Below are 15,875 nucleotides of genomic sequence, written 5' to 3' on the forward strand. Positions count from 1 at the left end.
CTACAACTGCACTGAAACAAAAATTAACCCTTTTATAGTAAAGAAACTTTACTCTAAATTTACTTATTAAATTTATTAAAACTCACTTTGTAATTAGGAGGTGGTATCAATGAAAACAATGGGAAATTTTAGGCTAAGGCCTGGCAAATCTGTGTAGCACTGAGCAGTATCCAGTACAAGCATTTGTAAAATGAACTTGTTTCTTACTTGGTGTCGTGTGGAGAAGAATACACTCAGAGATAACAATCTGCTTGGACTATACCTGAACAAAACTACTACTTTTGTTTCCTACACAAATGTATTAATGAAAAAACACACTGAAAGTTGACAAAATATCTTGTTCTGTCAAAATATTTTTTCCAAATTTTGACTCCTTAGACACTGAATTTGGTTAAATATTATTTTGAAATGTCACAGCAAAATGAAAACTTGAAACATGATTTAAGAATGTCAAAACAAAATCTATTTTATTTTCTGTTGTCAAAACCAAATCTATTTTATTTTCTGTTACTGAACATTATTCTTACTTTGGTTTGTATCAGCCTCAAAAGGCATTGAAATTATTTTGAGTATGGAGCCTGAAATGGAGTTTTGTGAAAAACTTTAGCTTCACTAACTGTTTAAATAAATCTACTTAGCCAGTCTGTTTTTCTGTATTGCATGTTCTCTCAGCCAGGAAAATCTCCATGATGTTTATTTTCTGTCCCACTCTCTGCCTGTCATGAAGCATATGTTGTAGGAGACTGATTGCATCTCAGACTGACAGCTGCTCTGCTCTTCCAGTTCTCTGTCACGAAGGAAGATAGCTTCCATTTAGCAAAGAAATTCTGCAGTAATGTGTTTGGACACTTGCCTTTAGAACTTAACCATTATAAACTCTGGGGTTCAGTGTGCATGAAATCAGGATTCTCATTCCCTTATAGGCTTCTCTGTCAACTTTTATGGAGGTAAAAATTTCTAATCCATATTAATCTCAATTCTTCTGGGAAACTGTATCCTATGCTACTCAACTTATAAATTAATTCCTTCCACCCATTTTACTTGCAATCCTTCTGGCAAAGCTGGAGCTGCAGAGAGCACACTCTGTTAGAACACACACGAACATGAGCAGATTTTTCACTTGACATCACACAGCCCATTCAGGGGGAATTCTTTATGAACCATTTCTTTCTCACCAGAATTGTAGAAAGGGCTAAAACAGAGCAGGGCATCTTACAGGTGACCTATTGACAGCCCTCTACACAGGTTCATATTACTTAATATTTCGTATGAACTCTGAATTGCAGGTGTTACAGTGCCATGATTGCAACAATTAAAACAATTAGGGTTGGAAGAGGTATCATTAAGTTATTAAAATACATGGTATTTGCTATTTGCAGAACACAGGGGTTTTTGACAAGTGAAAGAAGTAAGAGCATGACACTGCAAAACATTAAAGTGACCAATCAGATCAGAAGGCAGAAAGATGCCTCTTGGGAGAACTGTAAAATTGTTACCATGTAAACCAGCATAGAAACGTGTGGGTTTTCTTTTCTTTGACTCTTTTAAAAATTATTTTTGTGGGTGTATTACATTAGAATCACATCCTTAGGTGTTTGCATAGGTCACAACAAACGTATTGCAAACCAAACAAAACATTCTCTTTAATAAGCCAAGATCTTCATCATGACATTTCCTATACTGGGAAGGTAACCCAAAGAGTTCAAATGCAAGTGGTTACCAGAAACAATCAGGTAAAACAATGTCCTGTAATGTGGCTTTTTCTCTGCCGTGAGGTGGCAATAGGTATGGCTTCCAATAATCAAGGTACAAAAAAAAAGGCATTTCACACAGATTGGTAGAAATTGGTGTCAATATGACAAAAAAGAAAGAATGTCATTGCAGAACATCTCAGCACACAATTAGTCTTACTAGTGCCTAATTTTTTCAGTGATCTTAAGTTCTTTCCTCTAGAAGCTGAATTAGCTTTCCAACCTTTAAGTTATAAAATTATAATCCGGCTTTTTTGGTTTTTTTACTTCTCTTTTGTTACCCTGGTTGCGTTCTCCTACGGTGATCCAAGTAAATTTTTTGCCATGGGTTGGAAATTACCATCAGTAACCATTGTGTTTCTGTCCATGCACTGAACATCTGGAAATATATTCTCCATGCTTGTGCTGGGAATGAAAAGAATTGGAAGCAGACACAAAATTTCTGCCAAGATTTCTTGAGAAGAGTTATGCAAATATATATGGGTGACAATGAAAGAAGTTCAGAAAACCTTAGTTTTCTCACCTAACTGGAATACAGATTTAGTATTTAACTTGGGTTTTTTGGGGGTGGTTGTGGGTTTGGTTTTTTGTTTTTTTTTAGTTCTGGCCTGTTCTGAACATTCATTGTATTCAGCCACGTCTCTGCATCAACAACGAACTAAAATCTATGAAATTATTGACTGCTTATAGAAGCAAATACATCCATTTATCAACATTTTCATTTTGGTACAAAAAAGGAGAAATATATACTTGGAATAAAGGCAAAACAAATAAGGTATGTAGTCATAAGATTGTTTGATTTGTGCTGTATAGGCTGCAATTCATTGATATTTACTTCCTTCATAAATGGCTCTAAAGTACACAAAGGTTTTTTTTCCAGGCTTCAGACTGACACATAAAACTTGCCTCTCTTTGCACAAAAATAACTCAGATTTTAGAATGCATTAGATGAACTCATGTTTTCCAAAGATTAAGTTAATACCTACGAAAATTATTCTTAAAGAGATCAAATTGATCTATAATTTTGCCCATGTTGATACAATGGAATTTTACTAAAATAGTAAGATGATAATAAATGAAGCTTAAAACTGGAAGAAGAAAGCCAGCAATTTTGAAAATTAATAAAAGTTTGGTTTGCAAGCCAGTTCTTCTCCTGCTGAAATAAACAGGATTCTGTCATTGTATTCTCTGAAAATAGGATTCTACTGTTTATTTGGGAGTAACATTGTAAGATTCCTATGAATTATAGAGAAAGAAAAAAAACTATTTGGAAGATACTATTAACTTTCATTAATGAATTCAAGATGCTTCATTATGGAACACGTATGTGTATACATATCTCTGTGTCTATATATCTAATACATACGCGTGTATATATGTAATGAATATATGGATAAGATTGATTTACATGATAATACGAAGACATAAACAAATATTTGAATGGACAGAAACAAAAAGAAACCAATTAGGTATATCGGGTCTTGAAACTGATTCTATTATGGGTTGGGTTTTCAGCAGAGTTAGACACCGATTCTTTCTGACTCAAAAGGTGTGACCTCCACTCTGTCCTTTTCCTGCTGGTCATACTGCATAACAAATGCTACAATAGTGGTATGGACGCTTATCATTTGTATACAGCAGAGTTTTCTAAAGGAGTACAATTTTTATGTTTATATTATATATTTCTTAGCTCACTGGTTTCAGGCTATGAGTACTTGCCTTTTTACAGTAATGTTCATCATCTGACAGCTTCAAAATCTGACTGTTCATGCAAATAAAGCAAAAGGGTTTTGGCTTTTGATGTCAAATGATACAACTGCTCTTATGATTAGCACAGACTTTCAGCCCTGTTGCCTGTCAAAAATGCAAATACTTTTCCTTATACTGTCACATAAAAAGCTCCTCTGTACATTACAATGCAACCCAAACCCAAGCCAATCAAAAATGATCACAGTTCAGTGGAAGAATCAATGCGATCTGGAAAAGAACTATGTTGGAATTTCAACCATTCTTTGACAGGAGCAGTGAAAACTTCTGTAATTCAGTAGTAGTTCAAAAAGAATTCCTCCTTCCACATACTTAGGAACACAAGAAAATGCTGGAACAAAATACCATATTGCCTTCTGAGAAGCGTCTTATATTTTAGTTAAATGTCTTGGGGCGGACTAATGCTGATGTATCTGTGAGACAAGAGGGACCATAAGTGCCTCTCCTGTGTATCAAACATTACAAACTTCTATAGCAAGAGTAAAGGAAGGACTGGGTATCTCATGAACCTCTCAGTCCTGTAAACAAAGCTTTGTGGCAGTTCCAAAATTCTTCCCTCAGCCAAACACATGGCAAGGGAACATCTGACATGCCAGCTGATAGAATGAAATTGTTCAGAGATGACAGGGAAAATCGTTATTTTACAGCTACTGCCCATGCTATCACACACTCAGCCAAGTGTATTTTGTGAAACTGGAATGTGCTACTAAAAAAGGGTTTGCAAACTATAGCAATTTCTGAGGACCTCAAGAACATGCTGTCAAGACAGCATGTATTAAGAAATATGACCATGATAATGAAAGATCCAAAGCAGAAAATGACATCCTTTCAACTACTGGAAACCCTTTTCTTCTTTAGAAGATGAATCAATATTCAATTAGGTTGGCTTTTTTTTTTTTTTTTTCAGTACAGTTTCTGAGTATGCAATATGGAATAATGCTAGAATAAAAAATAGTGTCTGAAAAAAATTAAATGGTCTACATTTACCTTGAGGTGCAATTTTCTACTGAATCGAGGTCCTTAAGATAAACTTTAATCTCTCAACTCTTTATTTGTCATTGACAAGGAGAAGCAAGGAAAGAACAATAAATCCCTCTTTGTAGATGTAGGATAAAATGAAACTACTCCAGCATTTACCTTACACAAACAAAGAGGCACTTCAGTTCCTTAGGACACATTTGCAGGACCTCTCCCCCTTACTTACTATGCATTTGTCTAAAATTAATTTTTAGGCTAGCTTAGAAAAATGCTTCCTACATGAAAGATATGAAAAACCTTGTCTAGATCGTACAAGGGGCACTAACAGCTTTTTTTTTCCTTTATCTGATATAGGGTTAAAAAGAATATGTTTCAGAGATACTTGTGTGGGTATTTACAAAGACAAATCTGCGCTGTAACTTCTAAATCCATGTTTGCCTCATGCAGAGGGCAGAAAGAGTGCATAAGCCTCCCCTGTTAGGCTGAATAGGTGTGAGCATCTGGATACTCAGAGTTTCCATTATAAAAATACCTCACAGTCGTTACAGTTCTTGCCTATCAAGCAGAACAGCACCCTCAGCTTGCAGGCAAGGAAATGGAGCCTGAGATTACATGTGATTTACTCAAGGTCAGAGAGGAAATCTGCATTAATGTTTGAGCTCCAGTGTTTTGATACCTAAAATCCAGCTAATTCAACCATTATAGTATCCTTTATCTATGCAGGCTATAAACTTGAGCACATCCCCATGGTGCTTTCTGAATTAGAGTGAGAACCCTCAATCTCTTGCATGCACATATGCTGCAGGAAAAAACTGTAAGCAAAGTTGTTTGATGAGAATGAAATATTTAAATGTGCACTCAGGCACATCAAATGTTATTCTTTACATACAAACCAAAACCCCTCAAACAAAACAAACTTATAAAAAGAAATAGACTCTCCATACTCAACAGACTCTTGGGAACAAGAGTCCATCCAATTCTGCAGGTTTGGGACAGGGACTGACTGACTGGATTCTGTAAGGATAATTACAACTCAGCTGACAATTAAAGCAAACACCACTGGGCAATAAATTGCAATGTCCTTGTGATCTATCCAATTTTATCAAGCCTTTGAATTTCTTTCTTACTAGTTTGAGATGAATCAGGACCTTGAGGGAAACATAGGGTTTTTTACAGTGTATTTAGCTACATCTCTGTCTTCAATTCTTGGTTCCCTCAGTTTTCCTTGCAGTTTTAGCAAAAAGGATAATTTTCCCTTCTCAGTACTTTACTGGCCAGCCAATCCCTGGATAGTTTCTCTATAAATCTGCCCAAATTCTACAGAGATGTTTTGATTTCCTGGACTTAGTGGCCAGATTCTTATTTTTACTGATATTTTCCATCACCTGGTATCATGGAAAAAACGTAAGGCTGGAGAAGGCACTAATTTTGCCTTTGTGGAAAACCTTAAATATGTTTATAATGTCTCTGGCTTGAACTTCAGAACTCTGTCGTAGGACTGGTAATGTTTTTCCCTCCCTTGAAGGAACTTGAGGCAGATTCCTTCCAGCCCAACACTGCTGCCAGAGCAGGCAGTAGGATGTTACAGCAGACTGTCCTCCAGTGGAGAGGACCAGAACTGACAGTCCTGGATTCTGCACAGTAAAACTTTTCTGACCAATGTACAAACCCCAACCTTTCACAGCAGAAAATTGTGCATTTTATTCTGTAACTCATTTTACTCCTCTGCAGACTGCCAAATTGAAAAGGCCTGCAGCAGATGGATCACTGACAGACTTGCAGGGACCATTTAATTAAATGGTGCCCATTAGGGCAGCATTCAGGAGCCTGAAAGTTCACAGCTGGATTTTCATTACACAGAAACATGGAAGATGTCAATGAATTGGCATCTTTATTACCTGTTAATGTAGAATGAGTAAATTTAATGAAAAAATATATACATCTTTAAAAGTATATGTTTAAGTCTTCTTTTGTTAACTGTAAAAAAAAAAAACCAATCTAGATTACCTTTCAGGCTAAGTCCCAGCACCTTTCAGTCCATTTGATCTCAGAAACAGAGGCAATCATGGAGATTTTAACACTGTAATTGGTATTGCCTTATAGAAACACCTGGGACCTACTCTTTCAATGAAGACATCCTTTTTGCACATTGATAATAATTTCATTCCATTAGAAAGAGGCTGTTTATTATTTTTTAGTCTAACACATGACAGAAAAACAGGGGTCTTTGCCAAATTAATTACGATTTCTTATCTTGAATCCCAACAAATTACCAATGCATGTAAAGGTCTCAGTCTGGTTTCTAACAAACACAAGTCAAAAAGCCATTGTTACAGGGAAGAAAAGGAGATTGTGAGACAGGTGCTCTATAAAGGATGTGAAATGTCTGTATAGAGCACAAAGAATTCTAATATGTTAAGACCAAGAACACTGCCTTCAAATAATCATCCAACTCCAAAACCGAAAAGGTCATCAGTTAGAAACATTGCATGTATTTTATCATCTTTCTGTCAGAAAGAAGTGGGAGAGAACTACTTGAGGAATTGTGTTAAAAACATCACTCAATCTATTACAAAAACTATTGATGCAGTAATGTGTCATTAGTGGCAATTAATGAGAGGTTAAATGCTGTGTGGTACGGTGATATTGTGCATTAACTGGAAACCACTCCTGAGAAAAAAAATTCTTATGAAATTAGGGTAGTATTTCAGAATAACCAGTCACTCCTTGAAAAGAAGAGGTCCTTGAAAAGACTCCTTGAAAAGAAGAGGTATATTTTTGGTGATTTTATTTGTTTTTTACCAATCTAATTTTATATTTTGTATGTTCAAGCTTGCAGAATAGAGTGGAAGCAGACTTGAAAGAATGAGGCACTCCAGTGATCTAGGAGAGAGAAGGAAGGGCAATTCACTCTGAGACAAGTGGATGTAAGAGTAAGACTCTGAAATACTGAATTGGGATCTGACTCATGACAGTCTTCAAGCAGATGTCTTTTATTGCCCTCAAGCAGATGTCTTTTATTTCCATTCTGTACCTATAAAGGAGGGTATGTAGTAAAAACAATCTGAAAAAAAAAAAATGCTATAAGATGCTGAGGACTGTGCACATACCTAAATAGATGTTGCAAGTAGAGAATGCCTGTAAATGTACTTCAGGGGATCGTTCGTTCTGAGCAGAGAACAGTGTGAAGTGAGAACTGTAGCCCTTGAGATGGGGGAGTGCTGCAGAGCTTAGCAGACTAATGCAGTGATGTCCTGCAGCCTGTCTGCCAGGACACTGCAGTGCAGAGCGGACTGACTGGCACAGTTTAGTCAATCCCTGCATAAGGACATGAGAACAGTGCTTATAGGCCTGATAAAGGTACCTCCAGTCCAGCACTTTGGTCCAAATGTTGGCCAAGGAGTGGATATTTGTGAAACAAATAGACAGCAGTATTTTTCATAGAATGCTCTTCCACAAATATGAACTGAAGTTTCATAAACTGAATGGTGAATCTGAATGATGAGCAAATTACACCTGTTTCAGACCTAACAAGGCTCTTGTCACCGTTCCTTGCTAAAAAAGGAGTGCAGGGCTATTAGCCCAAGATGAACCTAAAATGGACCTAACCTTAGCTCAGGCTGTTACTCCAACACCTGGGAAGTTCACCATAACAGCACCGAGGTCTCAGAGAAGCAACTCAGCTCTAACATAACTGCACATGGCAATAATCTCCATGTATCACATCCTAGCTTGTAAAAGAGGGACAATACTAATACTGTACCCAACTGATATGAGGTGCCTCAATGTCAGAAAGTACAGAGAAATGAAGGAAATTGAATTTTTTTTTTTTTTGGTAGTATAAAAAAGGTAAATAATTATTTAAGAAGGTTATAAAATTCAAGTGATGAGTCATGTCATGGACCTGCTTCACCTACATTCTATCTGCTGATCTGCCTCCCTTTTCAGCTTGGAACAGGTTGTGCCAGAATACCTCAAAAAGGGAAACAAACCCCCAGCTGTTATCACCTAAGAGAGGATTTTCTACTTTGAACTCTTTGCTTAGAATTTCCCCACCAGTGTGCCTGTGTTCCCAGAACAGCTATTTTATATTTTATGGCAATATTGAAGACCACAAAGGTGCCCCACCCCCCCAAAATATATTATGTGTCATATGAAGAAGACACTTTTTATTGGATGGCTAATAATGTGCTAAAGGTTCTGTCATTCATGAGTAATTTGGTTATCAAAACTGAAAGGTCACAAGATATTTGCTGGTTTCATATATAACCTGAGCCAGCTATATAAAAATGTAGATGTATGAACAAAGTGAGGGAATTTATGGGCTATGTCCTGTATGACAAGTCTGCTTTTTCAGGGTAGTCTGAATAAAACTTTCTGTTAGAGCTTGTTTGAGTGATGTGAGTGGGATCCTAGGCTGGAATAAAGAAAACTACATTTGTATAAATCCCTTGGCTCTCCTGATTGTGTGCTGGACATTTAAGACAGGATGCTGGAACTTTCCTGGGCTGCTAAACCAGTCAGCCATATTTGGAGAAGTGGTTCCCAGGTTCCATCAGCTGAGAGGCAGAGATTCTTTCCTATTCCTCACTTGCTAACTTCTACCCCTCTCTCCCATGCAGACCAGTCACTGTTGCCTTCTGGCTCCATTCTGCCTGCAGCAGCAGCTCTTGCAATGGGCACAGGAAAGGATCATCCCTGAGAGTGCCCACACCCAGAGCACAGTGGCACTCAGAGCCTTTGCACGACCAGTGAGGCCCTGTCACTGCTAGTTAGTGAGCAAAAATGCACCAAAGAACATTCAACCCATGGCAGTCCTCACAAGCAGGTGAATTTGAGAGGTTTCTCAGCAACTATTTTGCCTTTTCTCTCAACTGCTGTTTTTTATTATCAAAGGTGGGGATTTAGTTGAAAATGTTTACAAAAAACACAACCAAATCACCCCTCGGAGCTTAAAATGTATGAGCCAATTTAAAAATGTTTTATACTGATATACATATAGGGGACCTACAAGTCTGTTACTTGCACAGATGTGTCAATGCCTGATCTAAGATGCTAGGAAAATGTTTTCCATGCTTTTGAAATTTTCCAAGAGTTTTGTTGAGAATTCCTCTTGTTCCCTATTAGTTTACAACTGCATTAATGGTGCTACTCTTTGGGTTGACCAGTGATCCATAACATTTAGCTCCTTTGAAAAAAACAGATATCATCCTTTAAATAAATTATATACAAATTTATCTTTGTGACTTCTATTGGGTTTGTAGGTTCTCATAATTTTTGTCCACAAACTCTGAATTTGAAGTTATTCACTTATTTATTACAACCTCTTTTTCAAGTTTCAAAATTTGGTGTATTTCCTTCAGACTTGACAATATCAAGCACTAGCACCTTTACACCAGTTTCTGAACCCCTCTGCCATCCATATACTGCCAAATATAAAATAGGTACATAAACATGGAAGATGAAAATGAAATGGGAACAGATGGGCCCATCTGCAATTATACCTCTGAAAAGACTGAGAGCCTCGCAGAGATTTATAAACCTTCTGGAGTCCAGACATTTGGTGATCTCATAAAATGATCCTGAAAGTGTTTTAAATAAGTAATTGACAATAACAATTTTATGTGGAATAAAGGAAACTTCTCAAATCAACACTGTACCAACAAAGAGAAAACAATTAGGAGCTCAAAAGCTTTTGCAAGTGTATGTAACTTGAGTAAGCAAATGGAAGATTCCAGGAAAGATGCTGTTCCCTCTAAGATTTCAGCCAAGTAAAAAAGAAATTTTTAAATAAATGTGATAAGTTGACTTGACTAACTATGATTCCAATCTGGCTGATCAGGTCTGTCATTAGGATGTGTCAGTTACCAGTTTTTCTCTATAAGAAAGGTCATGACTTTTATCAGTCTGGTAAAGTTGCTCCGTCAAATCTATGAGGCTCTTCCCTTTTTGGACTAAAAACTGAGCAAGTATTCTGCCATCCTACTCCTCCTGGAGTTAATGGCATTAACAATTCAGGGAATATCTCCAGCTTATCTCCCCACTTTCAGCTAAGTTTAGGGCACTGATTTTCTACAGCCTGCTCAATTGTAATGGCTTTCTTTCTAAAATGACCCCGTTTCTCAGTAAGATGTCAAACAGCCTAGACAGGGATGGCTTCTGCTTGTAAAGTGTTGGCCATGAAATAAGAACAGCAGTATTAAATAATATAGTTTGTATAAACTGAATTTAAAATAGCAAGCTGAAATGTCATACAGCAAGGACTGATATCCCCAAGGCAGTCATGGGTAATGGATTGATTCACAAAAATCCGAGCCAATTTGCTAGGAATCCAAAAAGAAAATTAAAGCCCATGCCTTTGAACACTACAAGCTGAAGCAGTTGAACTGAAGAAATTCCAGGAAATTTCATCAGCTGGCTTCTAAACTGTGTGAGATGTAGGAGATGCTCAAAGTGGAATTACTCCAAGGACAGAGGTCAGAAAACATCCAAGCAATAAGCCTGAAACATTTTCGAGCAATAGAAAAAAAATATTTTGAGAAGGAAATTTTCTAGGAGATATGACTTAAAAACACTACCAGCAGTCAATAAATGGTAACAGAGAGACCACATGTTTACCCAGTAATAACGTTTGCAGCAACACATTTCCATGCTTTTCCCAGCATTAACCAAAATTTTGACCTCAAAGTCATTGAAAAACCTTGAGAGACTTTGTAAGGAAAAGAAAAAGAAAAAAAACAGGACCCAAACCTCAGCACCAACAAGGGAAAATGAGAGAAGGAACTACCCTGCTGTGAAACAATGAGTTGCATCCAATTTCTCCAAAACTGCTTTTTCATTCAGCCATGGAAATACCTTTTTAGGCTAAAAAAACCAAATTCACTTAGTCTGCAAGAAATAGCATTTAAAAGAGAGAGAAAAGGTTACAGGTTTTCACCAGTCAACTTCTAAAACTTGTTCTGGGAGACAAAATTAATACATGTGCATAGTTTTTGCTTTGTCTCCCATTAAGTTATGCGTGGAGAGGACGGGGTTTTCTAAAAACAATTTGAAAAAAGTCTCATATTAGCAGTATGCAGTGGTTCTGAAAGTCTGTGTTCAACAGCCTTCTGGGATAAGAATTCAACAGAAATTTATAAAATAATGTAAGATGTAGAACTTGGAGTCAAGAAAACACCATAAATAATCATTATTTGTTTCTCCTCATCGGTTTTAATTCTGTAAATATAATTCTAACCTAATTACCTCAGGCTTAGAGTCCAAATTGCAGGCTGGGTTCCATTTGAAGGTGTTCTCAGATGAATAGCAATGTTTCCGTATCAACAAAAGAATCAAATGTCATCCAGTCCTGTTCTCCTAAATACAAACTGGAGCAACATGAATCCATTATGACATGGTGAAAATAAACCCCACAATTTCAGTCTGAAACCAATAAACTTAACTGATTTCTGTATTTTTGCTGCCATTTAAAAATGGGTATAAGTAAAGACAGGAAAGTCTCTTTCCAGAAAATTGGTTTGTTGTGATAATTTTCAAATTTCCTCTGCAATTGGCCTTATCTTGTGTTCAGATATTTTGCAAAAGGGACCAATGAAGTTTATCTAATTTAAGTCTAAATACCCATCTCATAAAATATATGATTATCTGGGGAGAGAGAGTAGAATAAGGAGGTGACACAGCCTAGGGAACTTAAAAGAAATTCAATATCATAATCTATTTTCATGGTAACTTGGTTGATTTCTTAGAGAGAGACATTTAGATCTGAAAAGGTATAAAAGGACCAATAGAGAAAGTCTGGAAATTGAAGCTCCATCTAGAAAATGCTACATACTTTTTACTTGAAGAGCTAAAATTTTTAGAATATTTTAACAAAAGGAATAGACTTTCCAGAACTTCAAATTTTTATTCTTAACTTCTAGGTAGATATTGTAACAGTGATACCAGAAGTACTTAACCTGTAATATAATAAAAGACAGACTCAATGATTACAGCAGACTCTAAAGCTTGAAAGTGATGAATTTGTTAGGAGAAAATATTTTGGGATTAGTTCAGGGAGTAAACTTGTAGTGCAAAAGAGTAAAAAATGTACCTACTTCATATTGAATCAGCTGTTTGTGTGAAAAATTACTTGCTCCTCTAGGCAATATTTTAAGTAATACTTTCGGTTGATACGCAGAATTTGCAACCATTATTTTTTACGCTGGTGTATCAACAGTGGCGAGGTTACAAGTTTTGTTCACTTTCCAGTACTTCTGCCATTCTCTCTGTTGGTACAAATCTGCATTCTTGCCCCCTTCACTTATGTTTCCGAAGAACAAAACTGCCAACTAGTTCACTAAACCCTTGCAAACCACGTTGTGATCTAAACATTTTTATTTCTATAACGTTGAATCATGCAGGGAGCCTTCCATGCAGCATTTATTTGCAACAAGGAAAATAGTATAAAGTTGCACAGCTATTTGAGCTCTGAGGTCATTCAAAGCACAGTGGAATTAAAATTACTCTCTGCCATAAAACCCTTCAGTAACTGAGGTGTGGAAAAAGGGAGAGGAAATTGAAAAGATGGAAATGCATGGGGTATTTAGGGCTGAGGTTATCACCTCGATTACACAGAAGAGTAAAACAAAATGAACGTAGATAGATAAGGTCAAAATGTAGTTTGATATTCCTGTGCAGCCTAAACGACAAAGGAAAAGGATTTACTTGATTTTTTTTCCTTCCAATTCTCTATAAAGTATTCTCTCCCAAATAACCAGACAATATAGGTTTAGCAACTGGAAGTGTGGGAATATATATATATGAATGCACTTCAAGGTGCTACAGCTTCCCTGCCACCAGCAGTGCCTCTAAACAGCCTGCAGGGAACACTAATTTGCTCTTAAACACACACACACACATATATATATATCCTGAATATTAAATTTATAAACCTCATTTTAATTGCATTTTTACATGCAACTTTTCCCTACACAGAAGGAAAAACCTCTTAGGAGGTCGAGGAAGACTGGAAAAGGGTCAGAAAAGACTGGAAAGTTTCTGCTGCTGCTGCCATTCACATATGCTCTGCCTGGATAAAAGGTCTTTGTACCACGTCACTTGAAAGATCACAGTGCTCTGTCACGGGTACTGCTGACACCTTTCCATGTTATGCCATGAACCAGAGATCCAGTAAAATGGAGTAACATAAGATTTCCTCCTTTCTCACATCAGTCAGTGCACTTCTCACCAGTTTGCCCTCTTTCTTAAAGTAAATACAACCGTGATTCTCTCTTCTTTTCTCTTTGCAGAACATATGTCCTTTAGCTCAGGAAAGGAAATGAGAAGGTTGTCTTCTGAGCCTGTCATACAACAGGCCAGCCTGTCTAACTTACAAGGTCAGTAGATTCAAAAAGTGAGGTTTTTCTTCTCTTTTCAAATGAAATGCAGTGATAAGTGCTTACTTGATTAAACCAGCGGATAAGAGCATCTATTGTAATTCTTTCCTCTCTTTTCATTTATTCCTTTGGCTCCAAGAGATAAGAATGGAGAACTTTTACCCTGGCATTGATCCAAGCTTTGAAAGGACTTGCTGATTATGGATAATGTTCTTATTCAAATGAGCAGTCCCCTTGAAGCAAATACTAATGTTGTCTGACTGTAATGAACAGGATTTAATCCTATATTTTAAATGAATTTTTATCTCATGAAAGTATATTTATATATTACTGTCTCTAATCTGACTGGATTTTACCATTGACTTCTGCTAAAGAAGAGTCTACATTACATGAAGCCATCAAGTTAGATCACAGTTAAATATCTTTCCCTTAAATGTATGCTTCCATAAAGAAAATATAAACAGTCACAATAAAGGACAAGAAAATTAGGAATTTCAAATGTCATGTTAAATATATTTGTATTTATAGACTAATTAAAAATTTATACACTAAATACAAATTTATTTAAATTCTCCCTCTATATTGTCTCCTTTACAACAAAAGATCCAAGCACATTTAGCGATTTCATATACACAAATCATTTTATCATCTTTCCTTTCTTCAAAGCTTTTAAATTCCAAAATAAGCCTTATGAGATGGGAGAGCCATCAGAAAAGTAGCATTCACAGGGTTGATAAACAATGTATATATACAGAGATATAAGATTTATTTTCTATTCTTTCCCTAATAATTCCTAAAAAGTGATTTCTTCTGGACACTCACCACGAGCTGATGCTTTTCACCAGCACTACCTATAACTGTCAAAAGATCTTGCTCTTGACACTTAACAATCCCAGAGATCATAATTTTATATGTGGAGCTCAAGCTGTTTTTTCCCCTGCGTCGCTACATTTATCTACACTGAATTTCACCATTTTAGTGCCCCGTCACTAGACTTAGGAAATCCTTCTGTAATTATTCTTGATCATTCTACCTTAAATCTCTCATAACAGTAAATAACACCACACCACTTCTCATTCCAAGATCCCTGACAAACATATTGAAATATGGTAATACTTGTTTTTTTCCCAGTATAGAAATCAGAATCCAGAATTAGAAATGGGGCAGAGTCCCTTATAAATAAATGTATCTACATCTAAAAGATGAGATAGGAAACAACACAAATAATTGCATTGTCTCTAGCTATAGAACAATATTGAGTTAAATATAGGTTGATTTGATACAAAACAAAATTAAATATTTTAAGACATTTGAAGGCTTTTTAAAATATTAAAAGAGAAAGCAATTAAAAAATTAACAAAAAACCCCATCTTTTTGCAAAAGTACATAAAAAATTTGTTGCTTAAATATGTTCAAAATAGTTCTGGGATGATTTAAGAATGATTCCATATTTTTATTTTCTTCATAATATGTAATTCAATTAAAGGCAATGCAAATTCACTGTCTATGCTGGAATAGCTGGATCTGTGTTTTGGTATCGGGTCAAAAATTTTTGATCAATGCAAAATGGTTCATAGTTCTTTACAAGAATACTCACTTTTAGCCCTGTAAATGTATCCTGCAGCTGCAATACTACTGAGTGTTCATTTGGCACATTTGATTTAAGATAAATAAATAACTTGCCAGTATAACACACAATGTATGCTTGTGTGACTGCATATACAAATACTTCCAATGCTTCTTAGGAATTAAGATATAAGCAAGTTCTGACTTGAGTAAGACCATATGTATACTAGTTGACAACTTATTTTTTGTCTCTAACACAAATTTTTTGATTTCAGAAAAATTCAGTGAAAACTCTTTAAATGAGAAATGCAAGTTCATTTATAAAAATCTGAGTCTTTATACAGTTTAAAAAAAAAGGGAATGAAATTTCAAGGGGTATCTGAGAATTTTTTCCATGAATACTCTATTATTCATAAGCAAAAAACTGCAGCCTTTTGTA

General features: G+C 36.0%; 1 long non-coding RNA gene across 8 annotated transcripts in view; it reads right to left on the minus strand.

Moving 5' to 3' along the window:
• LOC109951008 overlaps positions 1-15,875 on the minus strand; it is a 432,683-nt gene that overhangs the window by 56,022 nt on the left and 360,786 nt on the right. For 6 of the 8 annotated variants that reach the window (XR_005602594.1, XR_005602595.1, XR_005602597.1 and 3 more), the window contains one exon: positions 11,742-11,863. The exons of the other annotated variants lie outside the window; for them this stretch is intronic. This is a non-coding gene — a long non-coding RNA (uncharacterized LOC109951008). The remainder of the gene's footprint in view (positions 1-11,741; positions 11,864-15,875) is intronic. 8 annotated transcript variants of the gene reach the window in all.

The sequence above is a fragment of the Corvus cornix genome, chromosome 9, assembly GCF_000738735.6.
Source record: "Corvus cornix cornix isolate S_Up_H32 chromosome 9, ASM73873v5, whole genome shotgun sequence".
In the NCBI taxonomy this organism is placed as follows: Eukaryota; Metazoa; Chordata; class Aves; order Passeriformes; family Corvidae; genus Corvus; species Corvus cornix.